The sequence below is a fragment of the Limulus polyphemus genome, unplaced genomic scaffold (genome assembly GCF_000517525.1).
Source record: "Limulus polyphemus unplaced genomic scaffold, Limulus_polyphemus-2.1.2 Scaffold48, whole genome shotgun sequence".
Lineage (NCBI taxonomy): Eukaryota > Metazoa > Arthropoda > Merostomata > Xiphosura > Limulidae > Limulus > Limulus polyphemus.
In genome coordinates, this window is record NW_013665658.1 from 1,040,842 (window position 1) to 1,050,755 (window position 9,914).

The following is a 9,914-nucleotide window of genomic DNA, read 5'->3' on the forward strand; positions in this document are numbered from 1 at the left end:
CACCACTCTCAAGGTCTCATAAAATATTTTACTCGAATCCTGCCAAAAAGAATTTCAAGTGCCGCGTCTGTTGAGGATTCCCTCTTGTGTCTCGCTGACTTTCACAATTCTGGTTTTCTGTGTTCAAAATGCCTTATGATAGACAATTTGCCTGTTTAATAATATAGAAAGATAAATTAATAATATTCTTGCTCTGTGTTCTTCAAATATCTATATAGATATATATTTTCTCTGGTGAGTAGATGGTAACTCATAAAGTAACGCTAATTAATGTAAAGTGTTGTAACTTGTCTCTATCACAAGTCAATAAAGAATTTAAAATCTATCTCCAAACAGATGAAAAGTACCTCGTTACGGGGTATCAGTTACAGGTGAAACAACAGTCAGATACATGTTAGTTGCAGCTACATATCACGACTGCTTAACGAAAGAACACTAACTCCTACAGTAAGTTCGATATCAATACATTTCAGACCTTTCTTATATTCCTATTTATTGTATTTTATAACTTTCAGTTATAACTATTTAATATATCATATATAAATAGTTCTAGTTACATTTAATGCATACAAAAATGTTTAATTGCTAATAGGAAAATAATTCATACTAACACAAAATTATATTTTGTAAATATGTTTAGGAAAAGTTACCTTAAGCTAAAAATATAATGAGATATTAATGTTAGTTATGTGGAATATGTTGTTATGTATGTTTTAGTGTATTTTAATACCTCTTTAGAGTATTCATATTTTGTGTTAATGGGTACAAATGTGATATTAGTGTATTGAAATATGCTGTTAATGTATTATTGATACAATATGTTATTGAAATATGTTGTTAATGTATTGAAACATAATGTTATTGAATTGAAACATAATGTTATTGAATTGAAATATATTTTGGGCGAGTTAAAGTATCATGTTAGTGTAAATATTAAAATATAACATATTAGGTTGACTTCTACAACAAACTTATGTTTATCAAAATCAGAACACAGTCCTAAAAATGCTCTATGAGTAATGCACTGAAATATGATGTTAGTCTAATGAAAGGTGATTGTTAGTGTATTCAAATACAATGTTATTATATTAAACTAAGCTGTTAGTGTATGAAAATATGACGTTGGTGAAATGAAACTTATTGTTAGTCTGTTGAAATATGATTATAGTATAATAGAATGCAATGCTAGTGTATTATAATATTGTGCTAGTATACTGAAATATTGTGTTAGTGTATTAACTAGTGTATTAATATATGATGTTAGTGTATTCGAAAGTACCTTGAATGCATTATAATAAGATTTTAGTGTATTTAATCGTGCTGTTTTGGTACTGAAATATAATAAACATGGTTTAAACATGGTGTTAGCTTATTAAAGTATGTTGTTATTGTATTGAAACATTATGTATTGGAATATTATGTTAATTTACTGAAACATTATATTGGTGTATTGGAATATGATGTTAATTTAGTGAAACATATTATTAGTGTATTGAAATATGTTGTTAGTATATTTGAAATATGTGACTAGTGTATTGAAATATGTTGTTATTGTATTGAAATATGTCATTAGTGTGCTGGAATTTGGTGTTAGTATATTGACATATATTGGTATTGTATTTGAATACGTAGTTAGTGTATTGAAATTATTGAATTGAAACATATTGTTAGAGTACTGTAACATATTGTTATTGCATTGAAATTTGTTATTATTGAATTGAAACATATTGTTAGAGTACTGTAACATATTGTTATTGCATTGAAAGTTGTTATTATTGAATTGAAACATATTGTTAGAGTACTGTAACATATTGTTATTGCATTGAAATATATTGCTATTTTATTGAAATATACTGTCAACATATTAAAATACAATGTTAGTGTACTAAAATATTGATGTGCGTATCCTCTTCTATCGTTTTAATTTTCTGTTTGTAGTTAAGCACAAACCTACACAATGGGCTATTTGTGGTCTACCCAACACGGGTATCGAAACCCTGTTTCTAGCGCTGTAAGTCCGCAAACGTACAGCTGTGCCACGGGGGGGGGGGCTTCTATCGCTTGTCAAGTTCTTTTAGATTACATAGTGAAAATAACGCGAAGTTCTGTGCACCTAACAATATATAATAAACATATTTCTTCTTATTTTCTATGACGTTTCTACAGCCACATTCACTTGTCGTTCGTAGGCCTTAACTGCACAAACAATGTTTCAACACTATCTCCACAATTAAATGTAAGCCTAATCTCAAATACAATGTCCAACTTTGTTAGATAATGAAACACGTAACTCATCAAGTAATCGAATAACAGAAAAAAAACTCGATAACTCTCATTGAATACTATTTTTATATTCATCATAGTCAATGGCACTGTCACACTAATCGATTGCTTATGTCCGTATGTATAACTGTGTCGTTTTTCCTCAATATTCTGCAGTCCATTGATCATTAAAAAATAATTACCATCAGAAAATTCTCCTATAAAAATCTAAATTGAAGCAATGAAAATCTAGTTCATAACATTATCGATTTTGAGGACGGACTTTTTAAGAGAATGACTCTGTAATCGTGTACAGAAATTCATTCCTAGTAACCTACTTTTCGTACACCCTATAAACGGTAAATTGTATTTGACATCAGATATGTTTATTTTATTTCACGTAAAGCGCTATGTTTATCATTACTAAAACATGTAACTGTTCAGTTGTCGTAACTAATATTGCTTCAAAAACAAATCATATTTAACTCGGTGAGTTTGGTTAGCCATTTAAAACACAAATAAAATGTCTCCAGGAAATACATCGTAGTTTTTTTACTGTTAGTTAAATTGTTTATTTTTGTATATACGAAAAATTATAGTACTGTTCACAATATACATGTCAAGCTGGATTTATATATAACAGTTTCTTAACCAGATATAAAACATCAAAAACACAAGTATGGAATATTCAGTACATATTTCTCCTGTAACGAAAACAAATTAACAGCATACAAAGTACAGTAGTATTGGTTGTTCTTTAAATGATTTCTGAGACCCAGTTATCTTGAAAACAATAGATCATTTGTTAAGAAATGTTTTTTATTGTTTTGTTTTTTCACCTAATTATATAAATACTCTTACGTTTCACGCTTGTAAAAATATTTCGAGAAACATTTTATATTTTTAAGCTTGTTTGCCCTTCTTTCTATGAGGGCTTGGCTTGAAAACTTAGTTTTATATAAATGCAAGATAATGCATGCAGGGTATCTTTCTTTCATTTGTATAATTTTGATGGGAACAACCTTAACAGTGTTATGAAAGAAAAGGATATTGGTATTCTGGTTGATCAGTCTATTAAGCCACCTAAGCAATGCGCCGTTGCTAGAGCCAGGACAAATAGAATTTTAGGTTGTTTCTCCATAAATAATGAATACAAGTCTAAAGAGGTTATAATGTCATTGTATAGCTCATTGGTTAGGTCACATTTAGTGTACTGTTTTCAACCTTGGGCTTTTTACCTTAGGATGGATATTAAATTGTTAAAATAAGTTCAGAAGAGGGCTACTAGGATGATACCTGTGATCAAAAGGTTGTCGTACGAGGATATGTTAAGATGTCTGAAATGTTTCCTTGAAAAAAAGGGTTAAAGAAGATCTGATTGAAATGTTTAAGTTTGTTAAGGAAATTGATAGTAATGATGCATCATATTTTTTTCTATTCAATGGTGAGAGTAGTAGGACTTGGGTACGCAAATATAAGTTGTGTCAGAATAAGAATCATCTTCAGTTAAAACAGTTTTATTTTTCTAACAGGGTGGTTAGCCTTTCATGTGACTTACCTTCGGATGTCGTGGAGGCAGTAATTTTAAGTGAGTTTAAGAGAAGGTTTGATGAATATGTTATTGATAACTTTGAGAGTTCTATTCTTATTTTGAAGTTTAGTTTAATATATAGGACAACCTAGCTGTACCAATAGGTCCCTTGTTATCTTAATATATATATATGTGTGCGTGTTTGTGTGTATTAGAATTAGAATCAAGCTGCTTCTTGCCACTGTGTCTATTTGTTTTTAAAATTGGAATAACACGGACAGTCTGTAGGTTCTGTCACAAACCTCTGCACGTTACAAGAAAGGTTAGCACTAAATCATCAGTCCATTCAACTTAATGTCGAACTGACTTTTTTTTTGGAGGGGGGGAGGTGTAGTTACGGTAATGCTAGCTGAAGCATAATTTAACGACCTTTGACTTCATATGAAATAAAACTTTATTTCTCAACATTTCGGTTTTACATCGTTATCAAGGGGATGCAGCACCGCTGGGATAGTAGTATAACATGGAAAATTCACCCAAACAACCTTGCTTTCTTACACTTGTGACACGTTAAAGGTGCTAATAAATACTGACATATTTATAGAATCACACTAAGGTTGTTCTATTTCTTTTACTCACACATTATTGTCTTAACAATAACGAATAGGAGTACTCATTTACTACATATCTTATCAGCTCAACACTATAGTAACAGGCAAACAAATGTAAGCATAGTTTAGTCATAATAGTCATTTAATATAAAATTGTACAAATTAAGTAAATTAATACTAGTTCATTATTATAATTTCAAGATAACTCGAAACTAATTAAAATATTTATAAGAAATTAAAAAGGATATCAAACTGGATCTAATTATAAAAACTAAAATCCAAGAACATAGTTTTTTTTTCTGACCTTGCTTTTCTGGTTGCTCAGAGGTAAGTCTAAATGTTTATAACGCTAAAAATCAGGTTTCGATACCTTTTGTGAGCAGAACACAGATAGTCCATTGTGCAGTTTTGTGCTTAATAGCAAACAAACAAACTAACACCTTCGTCCTTACACTCTAACAGCCCCTCATGTGGTACTAATGTGATTGTATTTCCTTATAATTTTTGAGTATTTGATTCATTTCGTGATAATATTGAGTAATAATGAAATTCAATTTCTTTACAGTTTTCTGTAAATAAGGTTAAATTATTAATACTGCTGAGCCAGCTTGTCAAACCATTGTTCAACAGTACCTAATTGTTGAGTCAAACCAATGTTCAACCACACTTAATTGTTGAGTCTAACAATTGTTCGACCACATCTAATTTCCTCTTAGATTGTTATCTCCCAAGCAAATATGAGAAGAAAAAGATAGTAACCAATAAGTTGGCAAGCAGACCACTCTTCGGCCTCGAGAAGTATCCATATTAAAGCAAACTTTGTTTATGTATGGATGATTAGTGGAATCTTCGAGTGTTCTCTTTTATAGAAAACAGCTTAATGGAAAAATTAGTGGTGAGGATAAAATTATTTGGTAACTCGTGCTGTAAAGCACAATATGGTGATATTCTAAGGGTTTTATTGTTTTACTGAAAATTATGCTGAAGTGATTTCATTGATTTATCTGATATATAAACCTTTTAAATGCAACTGAAAAAGAATCTTTAAAAGTTTGACAACGTCACTTTCTTCCTACAGGCTTTTATTATCATATTGAGTTTTATAATAGGCCTTTACTAGAGACTTTTCCTTTGAAAATTCTTTGTTTTCTTTACAAAGTACCAGAACGTTATAAGTTTGTTTTTTTAATTCCAACTGTGATAGTCTTTTTCCATACGTGTCTTATTTTACATGCTCAGATATCTTCTTTTTTAAAATGCAAGATAAAAAAGTTAAGTTATGTTTAAAAAAATTGAAAATAAGAATGTCTTTAATCAGTTTGTCCTCTGAATAATTCAGAAGAATAAATTGGTAGCATAAATGCTACGTATTCTTCAAATCAACAGTGAGTAAAAGTCATCACATTTATAATACACAGTCTACCACTATAAGAATCTTAGCGTTATTTTTTAAAATTTGCTTTTGTCCAGGGTTATTCATGAGGGGTGAAATTTTCCGAAACCGTTATAACTCAGTGATTAGGTGGCGAATCGAAGGACATAGGAGGCTTCACATTTATTTCTAGAACCTTAAACAGCTTGTCTGCTGAATAATTTAGAATTGTAAATTGTAGCACTAATGTTATTATTCAAATCTTATATATATATTTACTGTGGACAGCAAAAATCTAAAAACATAATTACACCAGCTGATTAAATTAAGAATGAAATGCGGTACTTTTTCGGATCCTGTTGTAGGGTGAAGTGTTTTGACATGCTTAAGTAATTGTATGACCTTTGACTTCAGATGAAATAAACCTTTATTTCCCAACGTTTCGGTAGCACATCTTTACCTATATACCCTGAACAAAACATCTGTTTCTTTATTTCGGATATTAGTGCAAAGATAAACAAGAACTACCTGCACTACCCGTTTCTAATTTAGAACTGGAAGACTAGTGGAAAGGCAACCAGTCAACATCACTCACCACAAGCTCTTGTCTGAACGAATACTTACTTGCCCTTATACTGTATCCATGGCCCCGAACTGTGGAGTGTGGTCTATCAAGTTTACTTTCAAGTTATTTTGTTGATAATTGTAAATGAAAAGACAAGAACTCTTCATACAACAACTAATCAGTTTTGTTTTTACCAGTACGAAATGAAGCTAAACATTTTATAACAATAAAAGAAAAGAAAGACGATTGATTGGCTTAGAATACTCTTAAAAATCTTAATTAGAAGCTGCATTCAGAATTTAGATTTTATTTACACTTATATTCTTCGAAACAATACCCCTCAGCGGCTCAGCGGTAAGTCTGAAGGCTTATAACGCTAAAAACCAGGTATTTATACCTGTAATAGATACAATAAAGATAGCTACTGTATAACTTTGAGCTTAATAACAAACAAAAAATAAAATCGAATTGAGACGGCCCTCAGTGTCAAGTACGAGGCTTATAATGCTAAAAATTAGGTTTCGATACCTGTAGCAAGCAGAGCACTGATAACTCATTGTGTAGCTTTGTGCGTAATAACAAACAAACAAATAAACAATAGAGACACATACGATCTTAAATTCTACATTAAATATAAGATATTTATATTATTAACGTTATTTAAAGTAATAAAATCATAACGTACGGGCAGAATATTTCCCCAAACGTTTACAAAGTTCCGCATTTTAACGGAAAATATGTAAACAACAACAATAAAAACTCTCAAAAGAATTCATTTCTTATACTGAGGTTCTTTAAAATATTTTCAGTTAAAATACTGCAGACAGTCGTCCCTTAACTTTAACAGATATACTAAAGGGGAGGTTATTATCCATTAGCCCCCACCGCCAATCCTTGGGCTGTTCTTGTCTGACCGAATAGTTTGTTTTTACTCTCACATTACAAACTGCGGCACGTGTGTTCTTGTGAATAGGCCGCGAATCACTCAGCTTCACGCGAACCCCTAGGCCACACCAGGTCCTTAAAATTATCACTCAACAGAAGTTTATATTTTATTGATACAAGATTATTTTTCTTTAGGAAATTGGATATATTCTTGAGAGCTATTTAGAGAGCCAAGAAACAGTTCAAACGTAGAGTATTTCAAGTATCACTAACAGAGCTAAATGTCAGTTACGAAGATATTTTTTCTCTAATATCCTTCGATTCTTTTATGGTAGAAAGATGTTTGCACCCGGAGTTCCTATTTTCGCTTTTAAAAATGGAATAAAGATATTACTTCTACCAAACTCCGTGCATTGTTATATGTTCATTCCCTTATCAATACAAATTTGCATACGAAAGAAAAACTGTATTTCAAGTTCAACAATATTACTTCATCATTTGATGATATTACGCGACATACGAAGCGATGATATGAAAATGTTTTTCAGATTTATGTAAAAATTATAGCATCTTGGAAGGTATTTCGTGTGCGCTTTCTAAGGGTAATATGATAATAAGACATTTTTCATATATTGTGTGGTTGTTGGGACACAAAACGACACAATAAGCTATCTGCGCTCTCTCCATCTTGGGTAGAATTCAACTCCAAATTTTAGACTTGAAAATCTGTAAACATACCGTTGACCCATCGGTGTACGTTAATATTTTAATATGTTAGTTGTGTGTTTCATTTTGGAATGAAAGCTGTAGATTGTATGTTAAAAGTATAGATGGAAACTTTTTGTTAGATTCGCTTGGTCAAGAAATTTGCTAAAAACTATACAAGGGTTACCTATCATAGCGCTCCCTAGTTTTGAAATAGTATACTAAAGAGAAGTCAGATATTTAAAACGCTTGTTACCAACTCTTTCTTTGGCTTTTTATCTGCTTGAAAAGTGGGATTTGTTCGGTACTCTTATAGCAAACCCATGGCTCCAGTGTGCCTGGTGTGCTTTTGTAGTAGCGAGTCAAGAGCCTTTAATTCTAGAATTAAGAGCCTTGGCACGTTAACTACTAGGCTACGTGCGACTATAAAGTATCGTTTGTTTGGGTGCAAAGCTGCAGAATCAGTTAATTCCCCTGTGTTCTCCTTAAGGGTAGAACACTTAATTTTAGAGTTAAAATCCCTAAAGCCTACTATTGAGCCATCTTAGGTCAAATATCGTTAGCTTCTCTCACAAAACTGCTCAATGGGCTGACTAAGCTGTGACTACCACTGGGATCGAGCCCCGAATATTAGCGTTACAAACCTATATATCCTTACTGGTGAGTCATCGTGGAGTTAAAGGGGTGCTTGACAATATACTATATGTGATGAGCTCTCCACTGACATAGAACCCCAAACTTTAGTTTTCAATCTTACCGCTAAGCCAACGGAAAGCGAACACAATCTTATTCTAAATAATTTTTATCGTAATATTCGTTTGGTTGGTTTTGCGCAAAGATACACAGTGGACTACGTACGCCATATCTACCGTCGGAATTCAATCCCGAGTTTTTCGTTTAGTTTTATAAGTCTGAAGCTAACCGTATATCCAACGAGAGGCATATATGGAAAGAGAATCGTTCATGCATTTCTGTGTAGAGATTAATCGATAAACTTTCGGAATGTAGTCATATTTGGTAAGTTTTAAATGAAGTTTAAATACGTTCGATTCAAAAGATGAAACTCTGTGCGGATAGTACTTAACAAAGTACTTACTGAACTGGTCGTTCTAATGATTCCACTCTACCACAGACAGAACGAATGTCTTCACAGATGTTGAGTCCGAATTATTCAGATATTAATTATAAAATAGGCATTATTACTAATAGTTTAAAAATACAAACATAAAAAATGAGTTGGAAACCTCATGAACTCTCTGATCCTAAGATAGCTCGGATGTTTACATTGCGGAAAAAAGTAAAATATTGGTTTTTAGATAACTGACGTGCAGTGGTTGAGCGAAATGTCAAGGCTTCTTGTTTTTTTGTTTACTCAGAAGTCAATCTGGATGGTGCTTTGTTCGTTCTAAACCAGCTGGACATATATAGATTTGGATTTCCAGAAAAATGAACAGATGAAGATGAAAAATTCCACAACCAAGTGTGTTTAAATTGTATAATGTTTTCCTTTTTATGTAGTTTCACGCGCAAATAAATATATGTTGCAGTGGAGATTGGTAAACATTATATATGAAACCAAACACACAAGGAAAACATGTCTATAAAAAATTCATAATTCATCAAAAATAAATTTAGAGACCTTAATAAAGGAAATAAGTTGTGGCTGTAAAGAAAAAAACAAAGTTGAAAAAGCTGATAAATTAAAAGGATCCCCAGGGTACAGGCTATAATGTAGGATATAAAATGTTCCCTTGGTTTTGGAGGTCACTATGGAAGTAGGACCAACATTGCGGTGGGGATACACCATCTATCTGTCAGTCTTAACTTTCGTTCGCCAGTCTTACGTGAAGAAATTTTAAAAAATCAAATAAAATTATCCAAAGAAATACAAGTTGTGGTCTTGAGCACCCACATCTTGCTCTCCTAACTACAAGTTGTGGTCTTGAGCACCCACATCTTGCTCTCCTAACTACAAGTTGTGGT

At 31.9% G+C, this 9,914-nt stretch overlaps 1 long non-coding RNA gene across 3 annotated transcripts in view; it reads left to right on the top strand.

The window, feature by feature from the left end:
* The window catches only part of LOC111086658, a 14,894-nt gene that overhangs the window by 1,197 nt on the left and 3,783 nt on the right, over positions 1 to 9,914 (top strand). For 2 of the 3 annotated variants that reach the window (XR_002611394.1, XR_002611395.1), the window contains exon 2: positions 337 to 447. This is a non-coding gene — a long non-coding RNA (uncharacterized LOC111086658). Of the gene's footprint in view, positions 1 to 336; positions 448 to 4,969; positions 5,868 to 9,914 lie in introns of those variants that run through there. The other variant, XR_002611396.1, reaches the window with a different exon arrangement.